We start from the raw sequence: 19314 nt of genomic DNA on the forward strand, positions 1-19314 counted from the left end.
ACTTCACTCTGTATGACAGACTCTAGGTCTATCCACCTCATTACATATAGCTCCATCTCATCCCTTTTTATAGCTGAGTAATATTCCATTGTATATATATGCCACATCTTCTTTATCCATTCATTTGTTGATGGGCATTTAGGTTGCTTCCATGCCCTGCTATTGTAAATAGTGCTGCAATAAACATTATGGTACATGTTTCTTTTGGGATTATGGTTTTCTTTGGGTATATGCCCAGGAGTGGGATTACTGGATCATATGGTAGTTCTATTTGTAGTTCTTTAAGGAACCTCCAAATTGTTTTCCAGAGTGGCTGTACCAACTTACATTCCCACCAACAGTGTAGGAGAGTTCCCTTTTCTCCACACCCTCTCCAACAATTGTTGTTTCCAGATTTTGTGATGATGGCCATTCTGACTGGTGTGAGTGATACCTCATTGTGGCTTTGACTTGCATTTCTCTGATGATGAGTGATGTTGAGCATCTTTTCATGTGTTTGTTGGCCATCTGTATGTCTTCTTTGGAGAAATGTCTATTTAGGTCTTCCACCCATTGGTGGATTGGGTTATTTGCTTTTTTGGTATTAAGCTTCATGAGCTGCTTGTATATTTTGGAGGTTAATCCTTTGTCCATTGTTTCATAGGCAACTATTTTTTCCCATTCTGAGGGTTGCCTTCTAGTCTTGTTTATGGTTTCTTTCGCTGTGCAAAAGCTTTTAAGTTTCATGAGGTCCCATTTGTTTATTCTTGATTTTATTTCCAGGATTCTAGGAGGTGAGTCAAAAAGGATCTTGCTTTGATGGATGTCATAGAGTGTTCTGCCTATGTTTTCCTCTAGGAGTTTTATAGTGTCTGGCCTTACATGTAGGTCTTTAATCCATTTGGAGTTTATTTTTGTGTATGGTGTTAGGAAGTGTTCTAATTTCATTCTTTTCCATGTTGCTGTCCAATTTTCCCAGCACCACTTCTTGAAGAGGCTGTCTTTTTTCCATTGTATACGCGTGCCTCCTTTGTCAAAGATAAGGTGCCCATATGTGTTTGGGCTTACTTCTGAGTTCTCTATTCTATTCCATTGATCTTCCTTTCTATTTTTGTACCAGTACCATACTGTCTTGATCACTATGGCCTTGTAGTATAGTTTGAAGTCAGGAAGCCTGATTCCACCAACTCCATTTTTCCTTCTCAAGATTGCTTTGGCTTTTCGGGGTCTTTTGCGTTTCCATACAAATCGTAAGATTTCTTGCTCTAGTTCTGTGAAAAATGCCATTGGTAATTTGATGGGGATTGCATTGAATCTGTAAATTGCTTTGGGTAGTACAGTCATTTTCACCATGTTGATTCTTCCAATCCAGGAACATGGTATGTCCCTCCATCTGTTTGTGTTGTCTTTGATTTCTTTCAGCAATGTCTTAAAGTTTTCTGCATACAGATCTTTTGCCTCCTTGGGCAGGTTTATTCCTAGGTATTTTATTCTTTTTGTTGCAATGGTGAATGGGAGAGTTTCCTTAATTTCTCTTTCTGCTCTTCCGTTGTTGGTGTATAGGAATGCAAGAGATTTCTGTGCATTAATTTTGTATCCTGCTACTTTACTAAACTCATCAATGAGTGCTAGCAGTTTTCTGGTAGAGTCTTTCAGGTTTTCTATATATAATATCATGTCATCTGCAAAGAGTGACAATTTTACTTCTTCTTTTCCAATTTGGATTCCTTTTATTTCTTTTTCTTCTCTGATTGCTGTGCCTAAAACTTCCAAAACTATGTTGAATAATAATGGTGAGTGGACACCCTTGTCTTGTTCCTGTTCTTAGAGGGAATTCTTCCAGTTTTTCCCCATTGAGAACGATGTTGGCTTTTGGTTTCTCATATGTGGCTTTTATTATGTTGAGGTAATTTCCTTCTATGCCCATTTTCTGGAGAGCTTTTATCATAAATGGATGTTGAACTTTGTCAAAAGCTTTTTCTGCATCTATTGAGATGATCATATGGCTTTTATCCCTCAAGTTGTTGATATGATGTATCACATTGATTGATTTGCATATATTGAAACATCCTTGCATCCCAGGGATAAACCCCACTTGATCATGGTGTATGATTTTTTTAATGTGCTGTTGGATTCTGTTAGCTAGTATTCTGTTGAGGATTTTTGCATCTATATTCACCAGTGATATTGGCCTGTAATTTTCTTTTTTTGTGACATCTTTGTCTGGTTTTGGTATCAGGGTGATGGCGGCCTCGTAGAAAGAGTTTGGGAGTGTTCTGCCTTCTGCAATATTTTGGAAGAGTTTGAGAAGGATAGGTGTTAGCTCTTCTCGAAATGTTTGATAGAATTCACCCGTGAATCCATCTGGTCCTGGGCTTTTGTGTGTTGGGAGATTTTTAATCACTGCCTCAATTTCTGTACTTGTGATTGGTCTGTTCATAGTTTCTATTTCTTCCTGGTTCCGTCTTGGAAGATTGTATTTTTCTAAGACTGTATCCATTTCCTCCAGGTTATCCAACTGATTGGCATATAGTTGCTTGTAGTAGTCTCTCATGATCTTTTGTATTTCTGAGGTGTCTGTTGTTACTTCTCCTTTTTCATTTCTAATTCTGTTGATTTGCATCTTCTCCCTTTTTTTCTTGATGAGTCTGGCTAATGGTTTATCAATTTTGTTAATCTTTTCAAAGAACCAGCTTTTAGTTTTATTTATTTTTGCTATGGTTTCCTTCCTTTCTTTTTCATTTATTTCTGCTCTGATCTTTATGATTTCTTTTCTTCTGCTCACTTTGGGGTTTCTTTGTTCTTCTTTCTCTAGTTCTTTTAGGTGTAAGGTTAGGTTGTTTATTCAATCATTTTCTTGTTTCTTAAGGTAGGACTGTATTGCTATAAACTTCCCTCTTAGAACTGCTTTTGCTGCATCCCATAGGTTTTGGGTTGTTGTGTTTTCATTGTCATTTGTTTCTAGATATTTTTTGATTTCCTCTTTGATTTCTTTAGTGATTCCTTGGTTGTTTAAGAGTGAATTGTTTAGCCTCCATGTGTTCGTATTTTTTGCAGTTTTTTTTCCAGTAATTGATATCTAGTCTCATGGCATTGTGGTCTGAGAAGATGCTTGATATGATTTCAATTTTCTTGAATTTGCCGAGGTTTGATTTGTGACCCAAGATGTGATCTATCCTGGAAAATGTTCCGTGTGCACTTGAGAAGAAAGTGTATTCTGTCGTTTTTAGGTGGAATGTCCTATAAATATCAATTAAGTGCAGATGGTCTAACGTGTCATTTAAAGCTTGTGTGTCTTTATTTATTTTCTGTTTGGATGATCTGTCCGTTGATGTAAGTGGGGTGTTCAAGTCTCTCACTATTATTGTGTTACTGTCGATGTCCCCTTTTATAGCTGTGAGCATTTGCCTTATGTATTGAGGTGCTCCTATGTTGGGGGCATAGATATTTACAATTGTTATATGTTCTTCTTGAATGGATCCCTTGATCATTATGTAGTGTCCTTCCTTGTCTCTTGTAATTTTTTTTACTTTACTTTCAAGTCTAATTTGTCTGATATGAGTATTGCCAGTCCAGCTTTCTTTTGACTTCCATTTGCATGGAATATCTTTTTCCATCCCTTTCCTTTCAGTCTATATGTATCCCTTGGTCTGAAGTGGGCTTCTTGTAGGCAGCATATAGAAGGGTCTTGTTTTTGTATCCATTCAGCCAGTCTGTGTCTTTTGGTTGGAGCATTTAATCCATTTACATTTAAGGTGATTATTGACATGTGTGTTCCAGTTACCATTTTCTTAATTGTTTTGGGTTTGTATTTGTAGGTGTTTTCCTTTGCTTGTGTTTCCTACTTAGAGAAGTTCCTTTAGCACTTGTTGTAAGGCTGCTGTGGTGGTGCTGAATTCTCTTCACTTTTGCTTGTCTGGAAAGCTTTTGATTTCTCCCTCAAATCTGAATGAGATTCTTGCTGGGTAGAGTATTCTTGGCTATAGGTTTCTCTCTTTCAGGACTTTCAGTATATCCTGCCATTCCCTTCTGGCCTGCAGAGTTTCTGTAGAAAGGTCAGCTGTTATCCTGATGGGTTTTCCCTTATATTTGTTGCTTTTCTCTTGCTGCTTTTAATATTTTTTCTTTGTGTTTAATTGTCATTAGTTTGATTAATATGTGCCTTCGTGTATTTCTCTTTGGGTTTATTCTGTATGGGACCCTCTGTGCTTCTTGGACTTGGTTAATTATTTCCTTTCCCATGTTGGAGAAGTTTTCCACTATAATCTCTTCAAGTATTTTCTCAGACCCTTTCTTTTTTTCTTCTTCTTCTGGGATGCCTATAATTCGAATGTTGGTACGCTTAATGTTATCACTGAGGTCTCTGAGACTGTCTTCTATTCTTTTTATTCTTTTTTCTTTTTCCTGCTCTGTGGCGTTTATTTCCCCCATTCTATCTTCCAACTCACTTATTCGTTCTTCTGCCTCAGTCATTCTGCTGGTTATAGCATCTAGAGTATTTTTAATTTCAGTTATTTTGTTATCCATTGCTGTTTGTTTTTCTGAGTTCTTATGAACTGTTTCTTGTACTTTCTCTATTTTGTTATTGAGATTTTGTATCATTTTTACTATCATTACTCTGAATTCTTTTCCAGGCATTTTTCCTATTTCCTCCTCATTTATTTGGTCTTGTGGGTTTTTTTCCTGCTCCTTTGCCTGCATGGTGTTTCTTTGTTTCCTCATGGTTGTCCAAGCTTTTGGGGTTGCTTGTCCTGACGATAGAGGTGTTTATAGAAGACTGTCCAAGCCTCAGACAGTGTCCAAGTGTTGGGTTACACAAATACTAAGTCTAGGAAACGCATACATGTATAAGACACACAATTACTGAATCCATTAGGACATAAGGCTCTAGAAAGACCTGACAGAACCCCAGTGTGCTGTCAGATATTCAAAGAGAAACCCAACAGAAATTGACAACTGAAACAGAACAAACCAGAGAAAAGCAGAAGCAAACTAACAAACAAATAACACCTTACAAACACTAATCCAGGGAGATTTTGTAAGCTAGAATCAAATATAGAAAAGAGCTAGAGTACCACCCGACAGAAAGGAGATTCTCAGAATGAAATTAGACAATTATACTAAGAAGTAAGATAAAGACAAAAACCTAGTATTAAATACCAAGGCGGTGCGTTATCTGGAGAATAGAACAAGGAGTCTGAGCAGATCGATAGTGTTGCTTATAAGTATGCTAAGATAAAATAAACTAAAAATGGATGGAAGAAAGGGGAACAGAAGAGCATAGTGTGATTGGAAACATGCAAAAAAAAAGAAAGGAATAGAAATGTATAAAAGATAGGGATGAAAGGAAAGTATGAGAGATATATTGTCTGTACTACCAGAAACTTAGCTAGAAATAGAAGTATATAAAAAGGCAAAAAAATAAAAATAGAATAAAAAATATCATTAAAAAATTATGTTATAAAACTTGTAGATCCCTTAGGACTAAGATTGTAATTAATAAAGGAAAAAAAAAAAGAAAGAAAAGAAAAAGAAAAAAAAAATCCAGAACTGATCCCAGACTGGACCAGTTCAATAGGATTGATACTAATATTTCTGTTTCCTTAGAGTCTCAGCTATAAGTGTCCTTCTACTTGCCTTGCATTTTTTTTGCATTATTCCGTGGCCAGCAGAGCTTCCTCTATTGTTAGTCTGTAAGAGTAGGTGTGTAGGGAGGGAGAGGGTACAATAGTGGCTCCTTTCCCTGGGAGTGAGCAAGCAGTGGCGCACTGTTGTTTCAGTCGGGCTTGGAGGTGCCTGTTGCAGAGGGATGCCAGTGGCTCAGGTGTAAACAGAAAGTCTCAGAGTTGGACCTTTCTTGGGGTTTTTTTTTGTTTTTCTCTGCAGCCTCCCTGCTGCCGGCGTTCCAAGGGGTTTTAATCCAGCCCCGCCCGAGTGCCTGAGGGTCCTTGTTATCCCTGAGTGCCTTAGGTGGCCCACAGGGCGTCTCTCCACTGCCTGTTGCAGAGGCGCCGAAAGAGAGAGAGACACTATGCCCGCAGCTCCTCCCCCTGCCCCACCTCACCCCCCCCCCCCACCCACCCGTAAGCCTGCAGCCTCCAGCTGCCCTCATGGCTGGGCAGCTCTCAGGGGCGGGCACTCCTTGCTGCCGACCTCTTCCCTCCCGTCCTCTCAGTCTGTCACCTTACTGGCAACAATTTTCTTCACCCTGAACCAGCTCTTGGGTTCCCATGCTCCCACTCCTGGACCCTCTGTTCAGCTGTGAATCGACGTCTGGGTCTGGGAATGCTGAGCTGCGGTGTGGACCCTCCGTGTGTTTCTCACTCCCTCCCATCTGCCACAGCTCCGCCGCTTCACCCTCTTTGAGCCGTCGTAGATGCCTCCCTACTGGTTAGTCAGGATCCTTGTGGTCCTTTCTGGTGTCCGAGGTCGTCTGCTGGTGTTCAGCGGGCTCTCTGCAGGAATTATTGCATCCTTTGGTGCATTCCCAATGCATCTGTGGAGAGGGATGCATTCCACGTCCCTCTACTTCACCGCCATCTTTTTTCTCCTCTTGTTTCTTAAGGTAGGACTGTATTGCTATAAACTTTCCTCTCAGAACTGCTTTTGCTGCGTCGCATAGGTTTTGGGTTGTTGTGTTTTCATTGTCGTTTGTTTCTAGACATTTTTTGATTTCCTCTTTGATTTCTTTAGTGATTTCTTGGTTGTTTAAGAGTGAATTGTTTAGCCTCCATGTGTTTGTATTTTTTGCAGTTTTTTTCCAGTAATTGATATCTAGTCTCATGGCATTGTGGTCTGAGAAGATGCTTGATATGATTTCAATTTTCTTGAATTTGCCAAGGTTTGATTTGTGACCCAAGCTGTGATCTATCCTGGAAAATGTTCTGTGTGCACTTGAGAAGAAAGTGTATTCTGTCATTTTTGGATGGAATGTCCTATAAATATCAGTTAAGTCAGACGGTCTAATGTGTCATTTAAAGCTTGTGTGTCTTTATTTATTTTCTGTTTGGATGATCTGTCCGTTGATGTAAGTGGTGTGTTCAAGTCTCCCACTATTATTGTGTTACTGTCGATGTCCCCTTTTATAGCTGTTAGCATTTGCCTTATGTATTGAGGTGCTCCTATGTTGGGGACATAGATATTTACCATTGTGACATGTTCTTCTTGAATGGATCCCTTGATCATTATGTAGTGTACTAGCTAATAGAATCCAACAGCACATTAAAAAAATCATACACCATGATCAAGTGGGGTTTATCCCTGGGATGCAAGGATGTTTCAATATATGCAAATCAACCAATGTGATACATCATATCAACAACTTGAGAGATAAAAGCCATATGATCATCTCAATAGATGCAGAAAAAGCTTTTGACAAAGTTCAACATCCATTTATGATAAAAGCTCTCCAGAAAATGGGCATAGAAGGAAATTACCTCAACATAATAAAAGCCACATATGAGAAACCAAAAGCCAACATCGTTCTCAATGGGGAAAAACTGGAAGAATTCCCTCTAAGAACAGGAACAAGACAAGGGTGTCCACTTTCACCACTGTTATTCAACATAGTTTTGGAAGTTTTAGGCACAGCAATCAGAGAAGAAAAAGAAATAAAAGGAATCCAAATTGGAAAAGAAGAAGTAAAATTGTCACTCTTTGCAGATGACATATTATATATAGAAAACCCAAAAGACTCTACCAGAAAACTGCTAGCACTCATTGATGAGTTTAGTAAAGTAGCAGGATACAAAATTAATGCACAGAAATCTCTTGCATTCCTATACACTAACAACGGAAGAGCAGAAAAAGAAATTAAGGAAACTCTCCCATTCACCATTGCAACAAAAAGAATAAAATACCTAGGAATAAACCTGCCCAAGGAGGCAAAAGATCTGTATGCAGAAAACTTTAAGACATTGCTGAAAGAAATCAAAGACAACACAAACAGATGGAGGGACATACCATGTTCCTGGATTGGAAGAATCAACATGGTGAAAATGACTGTACTACCCAAAGCAATTTACAGATTCAATGCAATCCCCATCAAATTACCAATGGCATTTTTCACAGAACTAGAGCAAGAAATCTTACGATTTGTATGGAAACGCAAAAGACCCCGAAAAGCCAAAGCAATCTTGAGAAGGAAAAATGGAGTTGGTGGAATCAGGCTTCCTGACTTCAAACTATACTACAAGGCCATAGTGATCAAGACAGTATGGTACTGGTACAAAAATAGAAAGGAAGATCAATGGAATAGAATAGAGAACTCAGAAGTAAGCCCAAACACATATGGGCACCTTATCTTTGACAAAGGAGGCACGCGTATACAATGGAAAAAAGACAGCCTCTTCAAGAAGTGGTGCTGGGAAAATTGGACAGCAACATGGAAAAGAATGAAATTAGAACACTTCCTAACACCATACACAAAAATAAACTCCAAATGGATTAAAGACCTACATGTGAGGCCAAACACTATAAAACTCCTAGAGGAAAACATAGGCAGAACACTCTATGACATCCATCAAAGCAAGATCCTTTGGACCCACCTCCTAGAATAATGGAAATAAAATGAAGAATAAACAAATGGGACCTCATGAAACTTAAAAGCTTTTGCACAGCGAAAGAAACCATAAACAAGACTAGAAGGCAACCCTCAGAATGGGAAATAATAGCTGCCTATGAAACAATGGACAAAGGATTAACCTCCAAAATATACAAGCAGCTCATGAAGCTTAATACCAAAAAAGCAAATAACCCAATCCACCAATGGGTGGAAGACCTAAATAGACATTTCTCCAAAGAAGACATACAGATGGCCAACAAACACATGAAAAGATGCTCAACATCACTTATCATCAGAGAAATGCAAGTCAAAGCCACAATGAGGTATCACCTCACACCAATCAGAATGGCCATCATCACAAAATCTGGAAACAACAAATGTTGGAGAGGGTGTGGAGAAAAGGGAACTCTCCTGCACTGTTGGTGGGAATGTAAGTTGGTACAGCCACTCTGGAAAACAGTTCAGAGGTTCCTTCAAAAATTAAAAATAGAACTACCATATGATCCAGTAATCCCACTCCTGGGCATATACCCAAAGAAAACCATAATCCCAAAAGAAACATGTACCATAATGTTTATTGCAGCACTATTTACAATAGCCAGGACATGGAAGCAACCTAAATGCCCATCAACAAATGAATGGATAAAGAAGATGTGGCATATATATACAATGGAATATTACTCAGCTATAAAAAGGGATGAGATGGAGCTATATGTAATGAGGTGGATAGACCTAGAGTCTGTCATACAGAGTGAAGTAAGTCAGAAAGAGAAAGACAAATATTGTATGCTAACTCACATATACGGAATCTAAAAATGGTACTGATGAACTCAGTGACAAGAATAAGGACGCAGATGCAGAGAATGGACTGGAGAACTCGAGGTTTGGGAGGTGGCGGGGGGTGAAAGGGAAGCTGAGACGAAGCGAGAGAGTAGCGCAGACATATATATACTACCATCTGTAAAATAGATAGCCAGTGGGAAGTTGTTGTATAACAAAGGGTGTTCAACTCGAGGATGGAAGATGCCTTAGAGGACTGGGAGGGGGAGGATGGGGGGGACTCGAGGGAGGGTGAGGGGGGAGTCGAGGGAGGGAGGGAATACGGGGATATGTGTATAAAAAAAGATGATTGAACTTGGTGTACCCCCCAAAAAATAATAAATAAAATTAATTTTAAAAAAAAGTATTAAATGTTCACAGATAACATGATTGTCCATGTAGAAATTTCTATAAAGAGCCTACTAGAAGTAATAAGTGAATTTTGCAAGTTTACATGAACAACTGGAAATTGAAATTCCAAAAAAAACCCTGTTTGCAGTAGCATCAAAAAGGTGGAATACTGAAGGATAAATCTGACAAAAGATATGTAAGGTATGCGCACTGAAAACAATACAATGTTGCTGAAAAGAAATTAAAGAGTGCCTAAATAATAAAATCATGGATCAGAAGGCTCAATATTGTTAAGATGCTAATTCTCTGCAAATTTATCTGTAGATTCAATGCAGTCTATCAAAATCACAACTGGCTTTTATTTTTGTAGAGATTAATAAGCTGATTCTAAAATTCATAGGGAAATGCCAAAGACCTAAGATTGCCAAATAACCTTGAAAAGAAGAATAAAGTTGGAGGACTTACACTACTTGACCTTAAGGCTTATTTTAAGGTTACTGAAATCAAAATAGCATGGTATTGGCATAAAGACTGACAAGTAAATCAATGGTACAGAATAGAAAATACAGAAATAGACCTGAACGCAGGTGGTAACTGATGTTACCACAAAGGTGCAGCAAATGATGTTGCAAGAATTGGATATTTGCATGCAAAAGTTTTTTTTAATTAAGAACATAAAAAAAAAAACAAAACCCCCTTCAATCTATAGCTTGTACCATATACAAAAATTAACTAAAAAATGTATCATAGACCTAAATATAAAACCTAAAACTATAGAACTTACAGGAATAAATATAAGAGAAAATCTTTGTGAATGTAGCTAAGTTTTTTTAGTTACAAAACCAAAGCACAATCCGCAAAAGAACGCATTGATAAGTTGGACTTTATCAAAATTAAGCACTCTTCTTTGAACGACATTGTTCAGCAAAGGAAAAGAAATCACAAGCATCTTTGCAAATCACATAGCTGATCAATGACTTCTATTCAGTATTTACAAAGAACTTTCAGATCTTAATCCAAAAGTTCATCAACAGATGAAGAGGTAAACAATTGTGGTATACCCAGAGAGTGGAATCCTACTCAGCAGTAAAAAGGAAGGGACTATGCATATAACAGCATAGATGGATATCAATACAATTATGCTGAATGAAAAAAGCCAGCCAAACAAGAATTCATACTTCTAATTATGTACACTTCTCATTATACTTCCAATTATGTACATGTCTATAAAATGGAAATGAATTAAGAGGGACTGAAAGTAGACCACTGGTTGCCTCAGAGTGGGGCTGGAGAGGGGAGAGAGGGAAAACATAATTTAAAAGGAACATGAGGATGATTTGGGGAATAATTGATATCTTCATCCTCTTTAGTACAGTGATGGTTTCAAGAATGTATACATATGTCAAAACATCAAATTATTCACTTTAAGCTTATGCAGTTAATTTCATCTTAGTAAAGCTGTTAAAATAATTTTAAAATATTTTTGAGTGACATATGTCAAAAATTCAGACAAACATGTAGGATAATATAACAAACATCTGTGTATCCACCACTGTTTGGACAGATACTAATATTTTGTTATAGCTCCTTTAAAAACAAAAACAAAAAACAAAAAACGCAAAAAACTATTACAGACATAGTTGAAGCTTTTAGGACCCCCTTCTAATCCAATTTCCCTCCTGTCCCATCCCCTAAGTGAAATCACCATCTTAGCTTTAATGACTGTGGAGCCCATACAGGCTTCACACTTTTGCTTTGTGTGTATGCCTATAAATAATACATGATACACTTTTGCACAGTTTGCATACTGGAAATCTTTATATAAATGGTAATGTCCTCCTGAGACATGTTCTTTATGTTCAATATTGTGTGTGTTTTTTTTTTTTTTTTTTGAAATTTATCCATGTTGCTCTAGTTCATTCACTTAGCGGTCCACTGTGAGTGTATAGCCTGTATTTAAACATTCTCTTGGATTTTAAGATGTTTCCAATTTTGCACTCTTTCAAACAATGTTGCCCGTCAACATTCTTGTATCTGTCTCCTTGTGCATATATGTGGGAGTTTTCCTAGGGTATACACCTGCGGGATTTCTAGATCTTCAGTTTTACTAGATACAGCCAAATTGCTCTCCCACGTGGGTTATACTCACACAGCAATTAGCATTCCTTTTGCCCTTCATCCTCACCCACACTTGGTCCTTCACACTTTTAAATAGGAGGCGTAGGAATCTACAACTTTTCTAGATGGACCTAGCTTCTGCTTTCTCCAGGTTCATCTTGCACCAGTCTCTCTGAAGCTAGACATCTTCCTGGAGGTGGAGGCCACTGAGCTGAACTGGGTGCACACTTCTCATGGGATGCTTTTCCTGGCCTCTTGGAATCCACTTCTGTTGCCCTTTCTCCCCTTGACCGTAAAGGAGCTCCCTTCTCTGCTATTACAGCTCATCGTTCTAGGATACTTTATATCATCCTTTTGTGCGTTTTGGCTTTATAAAAGACAAGAAGAGCTGACAGCTCTTCAGGCAAAAATCCTTCAAGCAAAGAAGTAGAAAAGCCTGCCTGCTTGTGTGGAATTAACGGGGACTGAAGGTAGGGACAATAGTTAGGAAAAACTCAGAGAGCAAAATGCAAATTGATATCTTACAAACTATCCTACCCAGATGAAGGTACCATTCACGTTATCATCCAGACTCCAAGCTCCATGTCTTGCACTGATACCATTTATAAAGTTCCTGCACCCAGCCATTGCGTTCTGTCAATTCTTCATTCAATATACCTTTAACAGTCTGTGTGTTGACCCCTATGAGAGACCTTTATCTCATAGTTTGTTCCTGGCTCCCATCTCCTTCCCTTCCCATTTCACTCTTCCCATCCCCAATCCTTTCTATAAATGATCACCAGGGTACTTTTCTTAGAAGACCACTTTAAACATTGCAGTGTACTGTTTATAGGCATTTTTTTTAAGGCTACCTGTAAGAAAAGGTTTGGATTACTTAACCTGGCAGTCAAGGCCCTTTCCAATCCAGTCCTACCTTGACTGAACTCCCTTTCCTTCCTGTATAATGAACCTCTGCTCCCACCAAGCTCGTCTCTTTCCTCCTCCAAAGAGCTCTATCCCTTTCAGCTGGTTCTCCCCCTTGACTGATAGACCCCTTCTTTGCGGCTTAGCCCCAGCCCTTTTTTTAAATAAATAAATAATTAATTAAATTTATTTATTTATTTATTGGCTGTGTTGGGTCTTTGTTGCTGCACGAGTGGCGAGTGGGGGCTACTCTTTGTTGTGGTGCACAGGCTTCTCATTGCAGTGTGTTCTCTTGTTGCGGAGCTTGGGCTCTAGGCGCACGGGCCTCAGTAGTTGTGGCACATGGGCTCAATAGTTGTGGCTTGTGGGCTCTAGAGCAGACTCAGTAGTTGTGGTGCGCAGGCTTGTTCTGCAGTTTGTGGGATCTGCCTGGACCAGGGCTTGAGCCCGTGTCCCCTGTGTTAGCAGGCAGATTCTTAACCACTGCGCCACCAGGGAAGTCCCAGCCCCAGCTCTTTCTATTCCATCTGTCCCTTCCAACTCTAGGTCACCTCTGGAACTCAAGCCATTCATTACGTCCCCACCAAAATTTGGGCAGTTAAACCCAGCTTGCTTTATGAAACTTTTATTTTGCTATTTAACCCTTCACGTATGTATTTATATTTCTCTCTCCATTAAGGCTATTACTTCCCAACATACGTTGCATACACATTGGATCCTCTAGCCGCTCAAACCAAAAAGCTAATTGTGTGCAAATAATTTTGGGAAAGGTTACCTACTGTGCCCCTCTCTGAAAAATTCACATTGCATATAAGCATATTAAGAGATTTTAAAAGTCCTGTACCAATGAAACTTTGCTTAATTTCTGATTGATTTCTTTGCTTATTTCCTGGTTCTTACTTATCAAGAAAAAAATTGTTTTGGCTTATAACAATGTCAATATTCCTTAGAATTTGTTGAGCCTCAGAGGAGACTTTGGAAAGTGTGGAATTAGATTATAAACTCCGTACCCATCATTGTAACCCTGCTATGGTACCTAGCCTACTGACCTAGCACTAAGTAGGTGCTCAAGAGATATTTGGGAATTTGGCAAATAATCATTAATGTTTTTCATTTTATATTGGAGTATAGTTGATTTACAATGTTGTGTTGAAATAATCATTAATGTTTTACTCACTCACTGACCTAAACTCTTCCAAGAGTTTCTTTCTGTGCAGTCTTAAAAATGCTGTAAAACAAATAAATAACATTACTTTCATTTCTTATTGAATTTATTGGCAGTAGACGCTGAAACTAATGGGATTTCTAAGTCCTCTATATGCCTCTGTGTGTGCCTGAGAAAGATAGTCTGTGCTTGTACGCCGTGGGAGCATAAGAAGTTCACAGAATTTTCCACTTCTAGTACAGCAGACCCAGGCTTTGCTTGTTGTCATTTAAATATCTGCCTTTCCATTTTATTTCAAGTAGAAGAATGATTCAGGGAGAAGCTGAGGAGCCGTCTGGACTCCTGCAGAGAAACTGACCCAGAACTTCTGCACAGATGAGTCGTACTTCTAGGTCTAATTTTTTCACATTTGTGGGTTTGGATGTACTTTCACTGGCATGTTGGATGGAAAAGCTAATGAATCTGAGATAGCAAAGGAAAAATAAAAATTATTTCAATAGCCAAAATTGTGGTATTGTAGAGTTACTGGTACTTTGAAGCTGAAGTTTGATCTTGAGATTCAAAAATAATAGGAGATTTTATAAATACCGTATGCTAACGCATATATATAGAATCTAAAAAAATGGTACTGATGAACCCAGTGGCAGGGCAAGAATAAAGATGCAGATGTAGAGAATGGACTTGAGGACATGGGGCTGGGGTGGGATAGGGAAGCTGGGACGAGGTGAGAGAGTAGCTTTGACATCTATACACTACCAAATGTAAAATAGATAGCTAGTGGGAAGCTGCTGCATAACACAAGGAGATCAACTCAATGACTGGTGATGACCTAGAGGGGTGGGATAGGCAGGGTTGGAGGGAGGCTCAAGAGAGAGGGGATATGGGGATATATGTATAAATACAGCTGATTCACTTTCTTGTACAGTAGAAACTGGCACAACAGCATAAAGCAATTATACTCCAATAAAGATCTGGGAAAAAATTAACAATAATAGGAGATTTTAAAGAGGATTGACAATGTTAGTGATATTTTTAAAGTTAGTAGGTCCTTTTTAAAAAATTACTTTTAATAGGTATATAAATACATATATTATATCCTACATATATTATTATATTATACAATATATATTACATTTTATGTATATATGACAAAAATTCAACATATACATTAATAGTTGTTTTTTGGTTTTTGTTTTGAAATGGTATCCTCTCCTGCCTTGTTTCTGTTCTAGCAGAAGTAGCTGCATATCTGTCACGGCTAGTGGGATTTATTCAAAGAATAACCCTCCCATCCTTCTAGATTAGAGGTTACAAACTGGCCATGTAAGGGCCAAGTGTAGCCAATGTGTTTTACTTGGAGAGCACGGTGTTTAGGAAAAATTTGAATTAGTTGCCCATATTGAAGACAGTGGCTAATTCTACAGGAATATCTAGATTTCTGACTTCTCTTGAAAAGTCACAAGATCTGGCAACGCTGCGTTTCCATCTGACAAGTGGCTGGAGCTTTTGGGTATCTGCCCCTTTCATCGACCATGTGCTTCCATGTTCTTAAACCAAGCCTGCTTCACGGAACTATTTATGTCACCTGCCCAGCTCCTGGAGGTGTCTGCCTTCATAACATTTGACCACCATTTGTTCCCAGAATTTTCCTCTCTCTCCTCATCAGTCAGAAGGACAAAAAGAATCCCCCCAGTGTCTTGTCTCACGTGGACTCAGATCTTTTCCACTTCTGCATCCCAGCCTTCCTCCCCTTCCTTCTTCGAAAAACAAGTTTCCCTGCATCCCATGGAGTATTCACTTGCACTTTACATCCTCACGTTTCCCTTTTAGCATTTCCCTTAGTTCTGGGCTGTTCCCTAGGAGGCCTTCTGAAAGGATTTGGAATGATAAAAGACTGCTCTAGTAGGGCATGAATTTTAAGACACAGTTCAACAGATTTTAACAAAGTTTTGAGAAATATGAATAAAAGCATATTTCTGAGGCTTCCCTTGGGAACTAATGGATGCTTTAACGTGAACATGTTTTCTTGGATAGAGTCTACGGACCCAGGATTGGTTTGCTCCTCTCCATCCTTACTGCTTCTCATAGTTCAAGTTCTTGGCAGCGTCCATCTGAACTACTGCCTCAGCTTCATAACTGGTCTCTGCTGCCAGTCTCTGTTTTTCAGTTCTATTCTCCAGAAATAATCTTCCGAAACGTGAATCCCACACACCCCTCAAAAGCCTTCAGTGATTGACTGCTGCCTAAATGTGTCATTGTCAACAAGGCTGCTGAGGTCCTTTATAAGCGGACCAACGAATTCGTTTCCTCATAGCCTAGGATAGTCCCTGAGCATGTCCAGAACACTGTGTCCCCATCTGATGCAAACAGTGCTCTCCTTCATTGAAACATTGCATTCCTGCTCTTTTACATCTCATGCTCCATCCTCATCCTTCAAGATCCAAGGCACTATCACTTCCTCCGTGAGGTCTTCCATTTTCTTCTACTTGATCTCTCTCTCTTGCGTATTTCTATGATACTTACCACAATTATCTTCAGATTCTTTCTCCCCCATGAGATGGTGAGCTCTTTGAAGGTGTGAAACTCATTTATCTTTGTTTCCAACATCAAACATAGTGTTTGATATATAGTGGGTGTTCACTAAATGTTTAATGAATGAAAGATGGAACCATTAATACCTTAACTTGTGTTAATTAGACAGTCAGTCATTTGGTAGCGTCTACAAAATATGTTGTCCTCCCTTTTCATCCAGTGGTAACTTTCCATCTGTAAACTTGAGCCAATCACTATTTTCAATGGTTTTCCAGTGACCTCAGCATAAGGACAGAGTCTCACATAGTGCGTCAGTGTCATGTACGCCATCCTGCATGATCTGATCCCTTGCCTACCATCCCAGCTTTAGCTCTTGTTATCCTCCACCTCTTCCCCAAACTCACAGAAACGCTTCAGCATCCTAAAAGAACCCTGCTCTCTAGATCTGGGTCTTAGCTCCTTACCCTGCTTGGAAAATCTTCCCCTACCCCTTCCTCTTCTCCATAGCAGGGCATGTGGGACAGCATGGAGAAGGCTTCCCTGACTTCACCTGCCTTGAACTGGGTTAGGTACCACCCTTACCCCACCCCCCGCCCCGTGTGCTTCCACAGCTCTTATCATACTGTGATCTTTGCCTCTTCCACTGTCCCAGCCCCACCCCCACGCTAAGCTCCTTGAGGACAGGAACTGTCTTTTTCATCCTTTTACCAATGGGGGGAACATAGGCCCTGATCCAAACTAAGTGCTCAATAAATGTCTGATGAATAAAAAAATCATGATAAAAAGAATGTAATCTGACATATATAATTCACATGACTATGTGAATGTTTATTTTATTTTATTTTTATTGGAATATAATTGCTTTACACTCTTGTACCAGTTTTTGAGGTACACCAAGGTCAATCATCTGTATGTATACACATATCCCCGTATTCCCTCCCTCCCTCGACTTCTCCCCACCCTCCCTATGTGAATGTTTAACTCCCTCGCGTGCATTTAAAGAGATGCTTTTAAAATTCATATTTGCCTAAGTGGGAAAATAGAAACCAGGCTAGGTATTTTGAACAGAGGAGAATTAACATATAGAATTGTCTCACAGATGTTGCAAGGCTGGAAGAACAAAATGGAAGTTGAGGCAACCTAGTTATTAATAACTATGGAAAGAAGCTGTTGACTCCAGGGCTGGGGTAAACCAGCTACCTTCCTGGGAACACTGGGCAAAGAGCAGTAACTGTGGGGTTACCAGAACCTAGAGGGTCAGAAGGAAGGGAAAGAAAATCAACCAGGTTAAGGATACATATGATTGTCAGATGCATCCCAACATCAAAAATGTCAAAATGTGAAGAAAATGAGTCATGGTATAGATCTCTAATTGATAGACTGTTAAGAATGTGAAAGAAATCTAGGCTGGCTAGAGAAATCTATTATATTTAACTGTATAACATTTTGAGTACATAACCAGTTTTGACCTAAATGAATGACAGTTTCATATGGTTCAACCTAACGTTTTGGGAGCAAGAGGCCAATAGGCTAACACTTGGTACAGTATCCCTGCCCTGGGTTTCTGTCTCTCCAAGGTCCACTGTCCTGAGCTGTCCCTGCTCTTCCTAGCTTCCAGCCAGCCTCTTTCTGAGTGTCAAGGTAACAAGCTTGCACATGCTCAGGAACTAGAGGACATAGGGGTATAAGACAGCCATTTGTAAGTATTTGCAATATTAAAGTCAGATGTTCCTAAGAAGGGGGTATAATAGGTATGAAAAACTATATAGTGTTTTGTTGAATGCTTGGTGTTATCACTATCACACTCATTTGATTTCCTAAAGAACTCAACTGTGCAATTATAACCTCTAATATGGGGCTCAATATGGGACAGTCATCATTTCAAAGCTGTCAGCCTAAAATTGACTCATTTAATTTTCTTAATAAGCCTATGAGGTAGGTATTAATTTGAATCATTTGAAATGACTGATATTCAACTGTTTTGACCTACAAAATAGCAATTTAATATAGTTTAACTCAATACAATAATTTTTAAATCAATTTTACAATAAGAAAATTGAGGCATATAGGGGTTAAATGACTTGCCCAAAGTTATACAGCTGGCAAGTGGAGGAGCCAGGGTCCAAACCCAGGCAGTCTGTGCTTTAGACTATTACACCCTACTGCCCCTCCATGGGTACCATTTTAACCTCATCTCTAGTTAAGGAAACTGAGGCTTAGAATAGTTAACTTGCCCAAAGTCACAGAGCTGGGAAGTAGAAGAGCTGGGCTTCTTGGTCTATCTAACTCCAGAGCCCATACTCTGCCCACATATTTTTCTACAACCATGCTTTCCATGCAAGGGAAGCTCAGAATGGAAAGTGAGTGAATTTGCCTGGCTTATTACCCAGATGTGTCCAGCACTCTAGTCGAATAGACGTTTGCAAAGCTTCCTTGTTGGTTATAACTGAAAACACCATCCCATAGGTTTGTCCCCCACAAAGATAATAGAAATCATGGAAATAATGACATTCAAAATTACTATTGGGGGCTCTCTAGACCTTTCTTCCAAAGGTCATAGTTCAATACATTCTGGACTTCACTTTGAAACCTGCCTTGGAAACCACATGCTCACATGTTGAAGATTCTCAGCAGGCAGAGAGCATCTCCCTCCGTTTCTCCCACCTCTTTCTTAGAAATACTGGATTTACTAAGCACATACCTTGTGCTGAATACTATGCCTTGTGCTATTTGATGATGATCCACTAACAAATAATATAGACACAATCTGTCTTCGCTGTGTTTTCAGCCTCTCAGAGAGGACAGACACTAATGGGATAATAACAATGACGTGTTTTCATAGAGTATTTGTTACGATCTCCAGGACCACAGACCTGGGGAATTT

Source organism: Hippopotamus amphibius, chromosome 5 (assembly GCF_030028045.1).
Source record: "Hippopotamus amphibius kiboko isolate mHipAmp2 chromosome 5, mHipAmp2.hap2, whole genome shotgun sequence".
In the NCBI taxonomy this organism is placed as follows: domain Eukaryota; kingdom Metazoa; phylum Chordata; class Mammalia; order Artiodactyla; family Hippopotamidae; genus Hippopotamus; species Hippopotamus amphibius.